We start from the raw sequence: 11,088 nt of genomic DNA, 5'->3' as shown, positions 1-11,088 counted from the left end.
TCACGTCACATACAGGAGGAGTCGATAAAAATGCCACAAAATGTCACATGGGAAAGGGGAGTCTAAAAAGGCCAAAAAATGTGTCGCGCATTATTTGAACAACCCTAATAGTACAATTTTTTTTTTAAATATCATTTTAAAAAGAACCTTGGGACTATTTAAGTAATACGTGATAATTTTTGGCTCATTTCAGATTCATATTTTCATATAACATTTTAAGATATTTTAAACTATATTATCAACTTCCTTCCTCCTCTTGTAGGTGATGTAACATTATTTTCAAACAAAATATCTCCGAGTTTGCAATTTTCTGCTAAAAGTTCACTAATTCCGCTGTGATTTTTTGTAACTTCACACTGTAACTAACCATCCCCTTCCTCATGTTATATTTGGTTTTCCCATCTAAGACTTTTACGAATTATTTGAACAGCCCCCTATTCTTGTATACCACCTATAAGTGTTATACATTGTACACAAGGTTATGTGCGTTTATTAATTTTTGGAAAACTTTATACGTACAAGTGTGAGCTTAATTAGAACCCCCCCCCCCCCCCCCGTCTATTAATTCCACATTGGAACTGAATGTCAAAACTAATAACTAAAAACTTTCAGTGTAAATTAGCCTTAAAAATTAGAAATTAATAACTCGCTAATTAAAATATAAACTTTCAGTTTTTATCAGCCTTTAAAAATCATCAACTTATTGAAGACAACATTTGACGGCAACAATTTATCAGCTGAACTATAAGTTGTAGGAAGAAAAATGTTTGGCATTCAGTTAAAATCAGAAAAGTATATATATATTTGAATAAATTAAAATCTAGGCAATTTGTTTCTAAATATTTGTCAATTGCACCCAAAAGACTGCATGGGGGAATATGCAATTCATTGATTTCTACAAGACAAGTAACAAGAGGATAATAAACTAAAACGCCATCAGCAAAATTAATTATACTAAAAATTAGTTATTACTGAACAGTTATAATTAAAGTTATAATTAAAGACGAATAACATTTTAGTTAGGTTAAGTTAGGTAAGCGAAAAACTACAGTATGAACGTTGACCCGATAAACAAATGATTTAATTTATAACACTGAACCTAGCGCCAATAAGTTAATTTATATAAATTATATAAAGTGGCCCGACGTAATGTCAACCTAATGAAACATGAACAATAATTTTGTTAATTGGGTATTTTTAATAAGAATTCTTTACAAAATAAAAATTCTTTACAGTAAAACAAAAATAAAACTAGTGCTGAGCCAACCCCTTAGCTTTAGCCACGGCACTGACAATTAACAATTATAGTATGAGTGAATATCAAAAAAATAAAAAGTTTCTAAAATATTAAACCAATCTATTTTAATAAATTGAGTAACAAAAATTTGCAAAAACAAAGCGGCAGCAATAACGACCTGTTCGTTAATTGTTTTAAAATTGTTGAATTCCCCCTTATATATTTAAACTTAGCGTGACATTGTTTATGACCCAGAGGTGGTTTTAGGCAAAGACTACTATAGGCTATAGCCTATGGGCAACATGAGGCCATGGGGCTCCGCAAGAAAAAAGAAAGAAAAACAAAACAAAAAATGGAGGAGGGGCGTTAGGGGTAGAAACTTCAGCCTATGGGCTCGAAATTCTTAAATCAGCCTCTGTTATGAACAGGCTTAAAATGATAACAATGGAAATCTTATTTATGATGACATCAGTCAAATAATACCTTTTGACTTCTATACTTTAAAATTAAACCTGTGAATTCAGAGAAATTCTTAATTTCATAAAAATACCTTAACATAGAAATAATGAAGCAACAAAAACTATTAGAAACTTTAGCAAAAAGTTAAAAGAAAAAAAAGTTAAAAGACAAAAAATGAAATCAGTTTTAAAAGTTTACACTAATTGTACTTAATCTCAATATATAATATTCTACAGATAAAATCATTTATAAAAAGGATAAGTATATAACTGTGAAACTATTGTTTTTCACATGCTTGGAGGAGAGCGTTATTAAAAAACCGGTAACTAACTAAACTGGTTCAGAAACTCACTCATACATAATGTTCACATTTACCTTACCTTGCACGATATTTTAGTTGAACAATTGAAATGCTATCCTGAAAATATACATTTTTATGAAATTTCTTCAAAGTCTTTAAAGCATGTTAGATCACAGTGTTAGTAGAATAACTGAAACGATTGATATGCCAAATGTGGTCAAAATAATGAAATATTTGAAGTTTTATATGGAAAGATTGGTTTTAATGAACATCAAGCCAAAGTAATTATAAGCAGAAATCCAAGACAAGCAACATAATTAGAGAACTAAAGCATGAAGAAAACATCTTCAGCTTTTGTACCTTTATTGCTCAAAGTAGAATATGACAAAATCTGGAAAAAGGGAAATTCTTTAAGTTGTCACTTTTGTAGACTTCTTCATCTGCAACATAAAAAAGAGAGTCCAATTTTATCCAGAGAAGCAGAATCAATAATATCAGATATAAAAATAGAATCAGTATCAATAGAATCAGATCTAAAAAATCAATTAAATACCATTTCACAAATTTTTTCAATATTCAAGAAAAATGGTGACGTTAAATATCAGTTATAGGTTTGATTTTACAATGTTTGATAATAAAGTAGTGAACACACTTACAGAGACAAAATCCACTCAATTCTGCAATGTGTGCAATGTTAAACCCAACGAAATGAACAATAATGATTTAGCAAAAGCAAAAACAGAAAACAAGTCACAGGATGAATCTATGCACTATGATCAATCCGATGCACTACCTTCGACCTACCTTCTAGTAAAACCATATCCAAAATTATCAAGCTTATTTTTTAGAAAACATAAGAGTTATCGAGGAAAAACTGTTACCGGATTAAATTATGAAAATAATTGCAATATAATTGATAAAATAAATGTAATATAATATAGTTTTCTTCACTATGTATCAACATACTTTGAAAACCATTTTAATAAAAGTATCAAGTAGAGTAAATTATCAAGAAAGTATTTTTTTCTTAAAGATTCTAGGGCTTTAAAAAAAAACATTTTGTACACGTATGGTCAACTTTACAGCGCGCTTACGCGTATACGCGTTTAAGCGCGCGTAAAAAAATTTTTTTGTTACAAATTTGAAATCTTTGACCCAAAAACTATTATTTTAACAAATAACATGTTTATTTTAGAAATTATATTAAATTGTATTTAATTTGTGCCGTTTTTTGATTGCTCTGAGTCACTGTGCAACGTAATTGACTGCTATAATGAATTAAAACTGACTGTTTCTGGTTGTTTAAAAACATAACAAGTTGAACATAAAGTGCGCTTATGCTATTATGCTAGTTTTATTACAATATTTTTGATTAAAAAAAATTAAATTAAATTTATTATTTAATTAAACGATTAAATGCTTCTCAATAATGGATAAAGAAGTTGTTAACAAGTTGAAAATGAAAAAATTGAAAACGACACTTTTCAACCAATGGAATTCGAGCAAGATACTTTTATGAAAGTTGTTCGCGATTTACCAACCTTGTGGGATGATAATCATCTCACTTACAAAGACAGAAATGCAATAATAAATGCATGGAATAAACTTGTCTTAATATTTTATAAATATTTTAGTTAAACGTAATCGTATGACGAGATCAGGAGCAGCAGCCTCAAACTTACCTAAATTAAAATGACATTTTTTGCTTGAAAAAAGTGAGAACAAACCTACGGAATGTAACTCTACCCAACGTAAAATATTGTTCCAGATCTTGTTTTCCCTTCATCACAAAGTTTTTCACTAGTAAGTCCAAGTGGTAGTTGTTATAGCAGTGACTTCACATTAACCAAATATTCAAAAAGATTAATCGATACCAGGTCATCCAATAAAAATTTTACATAAGTTATACAAAATATCATAATATTATCAGATTTTACTTTAAGGAAGCTTTTACTTTTGTATTGAAACATGAATGGGATAGCATTTTTTATTGAAACATGATTGGGTTAGCATTAAAAAAAAAGTTTTTATTTGCTAAATCAAATTGCCAACTCAGTTCTCCTTCTGGTGTAAGAAAGTATTTATTATAGTCGTCTCGGACTTGCTTTGTACCTCTCGAGTTGTTGTTAGAACTTAATTGTGAAACTGGCTGTTGTGCAGCAGAACATGAATTATCTTTCCTCCAATCACCTGGTCTAAACGCAAAAGAACCATCAACATCAGTTTAGTTTGTGAGACAGTAGGGAAAATCATTTTCTGATTTTTTTTTCACAAGAAATTTACGTAAAGCTACAATTGCTTGTGTAATCAAAATCACTTTTTCACGATTACCGGTAACTGGTCTGTGAAATATACGAAAGCGTGTTGTAGCAATACTAAATGTATTTTCTATAACTTTTTTAGGCCTTGAAAGTCTGTAATTTAATGTTCTTTGCTTTTTTGAAATTTTTAATATTTTCTGGAATATTACAGTAAGAGTACACTGAGCATCTCCTGTTACAAAGAATCTAAGTGTTACAGCCTACCACTTACTTGGGCTAAAAGGGTCACTCATAATAGTTCTTTGTTTCACAATGGTCGACGCTACATACGAAAGCAACTCTTTGTTGGAGGAATTAAAAGTTGTTAAAACAATAATCTTGTAACAATAATGAATCTTTATTTTCTGTAGTCGTTCGGCATAAGTTACCCTTACCCATTTCTTATTTTAATTTTCTCCTTTCATTTGCAACATCTTTAAAGTAATTGTTTTGCATCAATTACTTCTTGTATTCTTCTTGGCATACTTTGCATACAATTCTTTACATTTGCTTTTAATTCCTGATCATTTTGCCAGGCATTATTTAGTGCATCTATACGATTTTTTTTTGTTTGTTAAAGTTTCGTGCCTAATTATCCGCTTTGAAAAGGCGTTCTCTATTTGGTTTAAGTTAGGAGAATTGCCAGGCCATGGTAAAACAGTAACATTTTTTGACTTTAAATATCTTGTCACTGATTTGGCTTTATGGCATTAGGCGGAATCATGCCTTAAGATGCATGATATCGATGCACCACGGCCGCATCGATATATCTTTAGTTTTTCCCATTGTTCGGCACCAAAGTTCAAATATTTTTGGTTAGAATTACTAATTAATGTAAAAAAATGAGTAAGAGTCACCAAAACGCTAAACAATTGACAAAAAAAAAATATTATTACACACGTGAAAACAATAGTTTTATACATGAGCCTTTTAGTCGAACCAAGTTTAATCAGTTTTGTATGCATATCGTGCACCCTATCTTTCGAATAAAATTGTTTTGTCCAATTTCGACGTGCATTTTACTTTTCCCATTTTCAAATATAAACTTAATATATATATATATATATATATATATATATATATATATATATATATATATATATATATATATATATATATATATATATATATATATATATATATATTAGATCTGTTGGTTTTCAGAACATTGAGCTCTCTATTTTGTATATTACATTTTAAAGCTGTTTAAAAAAAATATATATATTTTGTATTTTGAAATATTGAATAACTACTTTTTTATTTTTTATGCAGTGATGCAACTGAATATGTAAATAAATGTACTTTAATTTTTCTTGTGCTTTAAACACTTGACCACGAATTTATGAATTAGATTTTTATGAGGTTTTTAAGTATAAGAGCGGTTCTCGATTAAGACTTGGTGGTCTTCTGCGAGTTTCCACTAACTTTATATTTATCAAATCAAATACTTGTATATTTTTTGTTTATTTATATTTTTTAGATGTGAAAAGAATATTTATTCTTAACGTATTAATTTATTTGTAAAATGACTTATTTTTGTTATATATTTTAATTAATATATATATTTTAATTAATATATATATTTTAATTAATATATATATTTTAATTAATATATATATTTTAATTAATAAATATATTTTAATTAATATATATAAATATATATATATATATATATATATATATATATATATATATATATATATATATATATATATATATATATATATATATATATATATATATAACAACAATAATCTGGTTAATCGTCTTGCAGTTTTAGATAAGGAAAACAAAACTGAAAGAAACTCGAAAAAATGGGCCTCAATTGCGAAAAGAGTTTTAGTTTAAATCAGAGTTTCAAGCCATTTGTTACCTCAAGTTTCCTAAGTTTTACTTAAGTTTTCTTTAAGGGCAATCGTTACTTTAAATAAGGATATTGCAAAGTGATAAAGTAAAGCTATTGTCTTCAAACCCATGAGCAATGCACTAAGCAGCCATATTTTTGTAGCCTATAAATTTTTTGGAGTAATGTTGGTTTCATACTTGCCCATGATAGGTTTGCATAATTTATGAAACAATAAATTAGTCCATAATATATCAATTTTAGATTTGTTATAATTTAATTAGGAAGCTCTTATATATACTGATTTTAGAGACTGTTGATTTCTACAGGTTATGGTGTAGTGCATTAGTATGTACCGTTTGGTCGTCTCGTATGGTTTTCGTTCACTTTCTATATTTTCATCGATGAATTCCTAAGATTTTTACGCTTACTTGTTTTTTAATTGTTCATTTAAAAAATATCTTTCAACCATTTTAAAAGAGTTCGGGAAGCTTAAGTGGAATGTTTAGTTCTTGTGCCATTTTTATGAAATAGAATATAATTTGTTTTCTCAACATGAAGTGAAAGTTTATTTACCCTAAACCATATATTTACTTTGGTTAACTATGTATTAATATCAGTCTATAAATGTTTTATAACATTATTGGTGAGAAAGAGATTGGTATCGTCTGCAAACATTATTGAGTTCAGCTTTAATGACGCATCACAAAAGTCGTTAATAATAATTAAGAATAGGAGTGGGCCAAGAATTGATTTTTGTGGTACTCTGTATAAAACGCTTAATATTCTGGATTGTTATTACAAACATATTGCTTTCAATCAGTAAGATAACTTTTAATTCAGGAATAGATTGAATTATTCATACCATGCCTAATTTTTTCAAAGAGAATGCAATGTAGTTACCCGTTGTATAACACGTTATGTTTTTTAAAAATATAAGGTATTTTTCTTTACAATCCAACATTAATAATACCATATGTTTCATATTTTGTTGTATCAATAACCATTATTAAATGTTTTTAAAGATATGTGAACCCGTAGAGCAAAAAATGATATTTATTTTAACAAACCCTTTTGTCAAACAAGGTTTGATAAAATTTAAACAACCAAACCTTTGTCTATCTTTGTAATAATCTTCAGAATAAAATTATTGCTTTATTATCTTTGGAATAAGATTATCTTAACGCTAGAATAAATTCTTTAGCCCAATTTTGATTTTTTAATCTAATTTTAAGTTTTTAAGGATAAGTTAAAAGGCCGGGCGAATAAAAAAAAGCAATCGCTTTTACTCAGCATTTTTAGAGTAATTTGAGCAATTTTGCACAAATTTTTGTTCACCTAAAGCTGAGCAATTACTCCAAAAACATCGAGTAAAAGCAACTGTTTTTTTTTTTTATTCACCCAGCCTAAAGACTATTATTTTTTAAATGGATAATACATTAAAATACTTTTGAGATGCGCCTTCAACTGTTTTAGATTTTCATTTATTAGTTATTTTGATATAAACCATTTTTATTATATTATACTTATTTGACAATTTTTATATGTTCTGGCGACAAGATCAGCATGATCTCCTTTCAATTTCCAAGTTTGCGGTAGTGGTGTAGTGGTAAAGCGCTCGCTTCATAAGCGAGAGGTTCCGAGTTCGATCCTCACCACGTCCCTTGTAGTACCGCGCTCAACTTGTTTCTCCGCGCAGCGGCCTTGTTTTTTAAGGTTCGTGTTTCGGAGTTATAGAGTTGAGAGAGGGTTATAACCACTATTAAGTAGCCTCCTCATCTGTAGTGGCCTTCTCGGCCTTGAGGAGGTGAATAACAAAAAAAAAAATTTATTATATGATATATATATATATACGCTTATATATTACTGTATAACAATATATATTTATATTACTGTATAAATATAAATGCATAAATACTTTATATCACTTTATAAACATGTATTTTCTAGAAAAGAAAAATATATTTCAAGTCCTAGTTATTTTCATTCAATGGAGGCAGTAACTTCTTTTAATAGAAGTTTTGAGAGTATTACTTTCATCAGTAAAAAATTGCTTTTTTCATCTGAAAAATTTAAGTTTAAACTTAAAACTTAAATTAATTATAAATAAGTTGTTTTTTTATATGAACTATTAATAAATAATTTTCTGTTAGGTGGTTAACTCGGCTTGTTTTTCTGAACCATCTTGAGAAATTTCGTCATCGATATCCGCACCCATTGGAGAGATTTTTCTATTCTAACTCCGACTTGACTTTTTACCGTCTCGCTTACTCCTCGTTGAACTAGGTGCTTTTGGTTTTGGTTTTTCAATAAATTTCTCTGAAAAAAAAAATTAAAAAAAAAATTTTAAGTTATTTTAACAATTAACTGTTTTTATTAACTTTTAGCTTAACTTACTTTTTTAATTTTTAAGATCTTTATAAATAATTCGTTATAAATAATTCAGCGTTTTATATTTGATTATTGTCGATCGGATCGATTTTCAATGACCTAATTTAACATGTGTACGGTATGTTAACGTATGATGCGCGAAGGATTTTCAAATGGAAGGAAAAAAATGACCGCAGGGCCTAATTAAACTAACCCTCAGGAGCATATTTTACAGAACAATCGCGCTGTGTTTGAAACTTTTAAGTTCAGCTCACATATTTTATCCAATTTTTTAAACTCTTGATTCAAAAGTTATAAAAAATTTATTTCTAAAAAACTTTAAACGTTGAGTGAAGGTAAAGTGAAAATCGATTAAATAAATCGTTAAATAAATCGAGTATAAAATTTTTTTTTTAGAAAAGTTGCAAACATTTTGTATGATTGTTGCTATGCTGTTACCACTGGTTTACAAACGTCTTTAATATTACAATTAATTATTTTACAAATTAATAATTTATTCATATAACTATCTTCTTAAAGTAAAGAAAAATTATTAAACTCTAATTATTAATTAGTAATTAGCAATATAAACTATTAAGCAATAAGAACAAAGCAAATTATCATTACTAAAATAAAACACTAAAATATTTACAATATTATAACTATATAAATGTATACAAATGTTTGTGTTAATATCTTTTTATGAAGGTCCTGATGATGTATCTTCTGAGGGAGCTTCAAAACTCTGATGGTTTAAGAACTGCTAAACTTATTCTCTAATAACTTAAAACATGAAAATACCTGAAAATATTAAACATAATAAAAATTATCGCTACCACAAAAATGTTTCAATCTATTTTACGAATATTTGTGGTCTAACCTCTTTGTGGTCTAACCTTTTATGAAACATATTTAAGCCTCAACTGCTTGATTTTCAGTGTTAATGGCTATTACTCTTTGATTTGCAAAGAAAAACTAATCAAAAACTAGTCTGTGGACAGTTTCTCCTGGTTAAAACCAAATCTTTAAAACTTTTATCTTTTTTTAAAACTATTTTCTTCTTCAGACTACGTAATCACCAGGATATAGGCAGGTGTGGTATTCTCTTTACATTGGTTTTAATTAAAGCCTTATGGCTTTCACATACTTATGCTTAAAGGAGTAATTATAAAACGTTATTTCGTGAAAAAAAAAAACAATGTCGCTTTATATAACAATATTTGCAATTGCCACCTTAAAGTAGAAATCTTTAAAACTTTTATCGTTTTCTTTTTCCTCAGAACCTACTAAACCTACTTCATACTATCCTAAAGATGACAAAGAATTCTTTCCTTATTTTTTTAAGTAATCGCCCGTATGCTTATAACTTTTATCTTTCCACTGATAACTACACATCTTTCATTATTACCTGGATTCAGGCAGGTGTGGTCGCTTTTTTTTTTACTTGCATTGCAAGAAAAAAAAAAAGTCCAATGCAAAGCCCAATTATTCTCATTTCACCAAATCTTGTATTTTATCCTAAAAGTTAGGTTATAAAGACTTCCGGAAAATATTTAAGTCATAAATTCCATCTCTTATTTATGGATCCAATCGTATTGACTCTCCCAAAGATAAAGCAGAACTATTTGCAAAACAATTTTCCTTTATATTTTTTTTGTTGCTAAAGTTAATTCTCTCTTAAATTTATTAACTGTTTGAGGTCCGGAGAACATTACTTCTTACATAAGTGATCATAAGTGGCCTTTCTTCAAATCTCTCTAAACTATTCAGTAAATAAATCTTATGAACTATTCAGTAATTGAATCTTACCTTCCTGCCTGATGGAAAATGGAAACTGTGATTCCAAATCTGGAAAAGACTTTGATCCCTACAACCATTGTTCAATCAGTCTTCTCTTTATTGTTAGCAAAGCCTTAAGTTTTTAATTAACAAGCATCAAAGACCTCACCTTGAGAAAACATCATCTTGAGTCAAACAGCTTACTCTCTAACAAATGACAATTCTACAGGCTGTATAGTATTAATTATGTTCAAAAACTTGTTTTCGAATCTAATCACAACTCAGTCATCAAAAAGGCCAAACCTTAAAGACTTTTTCTAGCAATTATAAATTTATTATGAATTTATATAAAAGCTGTGCTCTTAATTATCAAAACCCATTTTATTTAATAAATCAAAGAAGGGTTAAATTACTTCATATGGTTTTAAACAACCATATGAAGTAATTTAACAAAGAAATAGGTAAAAATAATTTACAAAGTATTTCGCATAAAAAGGTTTTATAAAACGCATAGTTCAAAAAGGTTTTGAAATAATCAAATTTTGAAATGCTCAAGTTGTCAAAAAATGCAAACAAATTTTTTTCATTTATTATTAATACTCAGAATATGTTTTATTATTTATACCAAAGATTGTTATGGTTTCAAAATATTCTACTTGCTTTTACATTCTTGTAGTTATAAAATATTCTACCTGCTTCGACATTCTTGTAGTCATAAATATCTCCATTTATAGAAACATCTGTGACTTTGGCTTTCTTCAAAAAAGGCTCATTTATCTCAGGTAAGTCTGAAATTGAA

This window comes from Hydra vulgaris, chromosome 01 (assembly GCF_038396675.1).
Source record: "Hydra vulgaris chromosome 01, alternate assembly HydraT2T_AEP".
NCBI lineage: Eukaryota > Metazoa > Cnidaria > Hydrozoa > Anthoathecata > Hydridae > Hydra > Hydra vulgaris.
Note: the sequence above shows the minus strand (reverse complement) of the source record.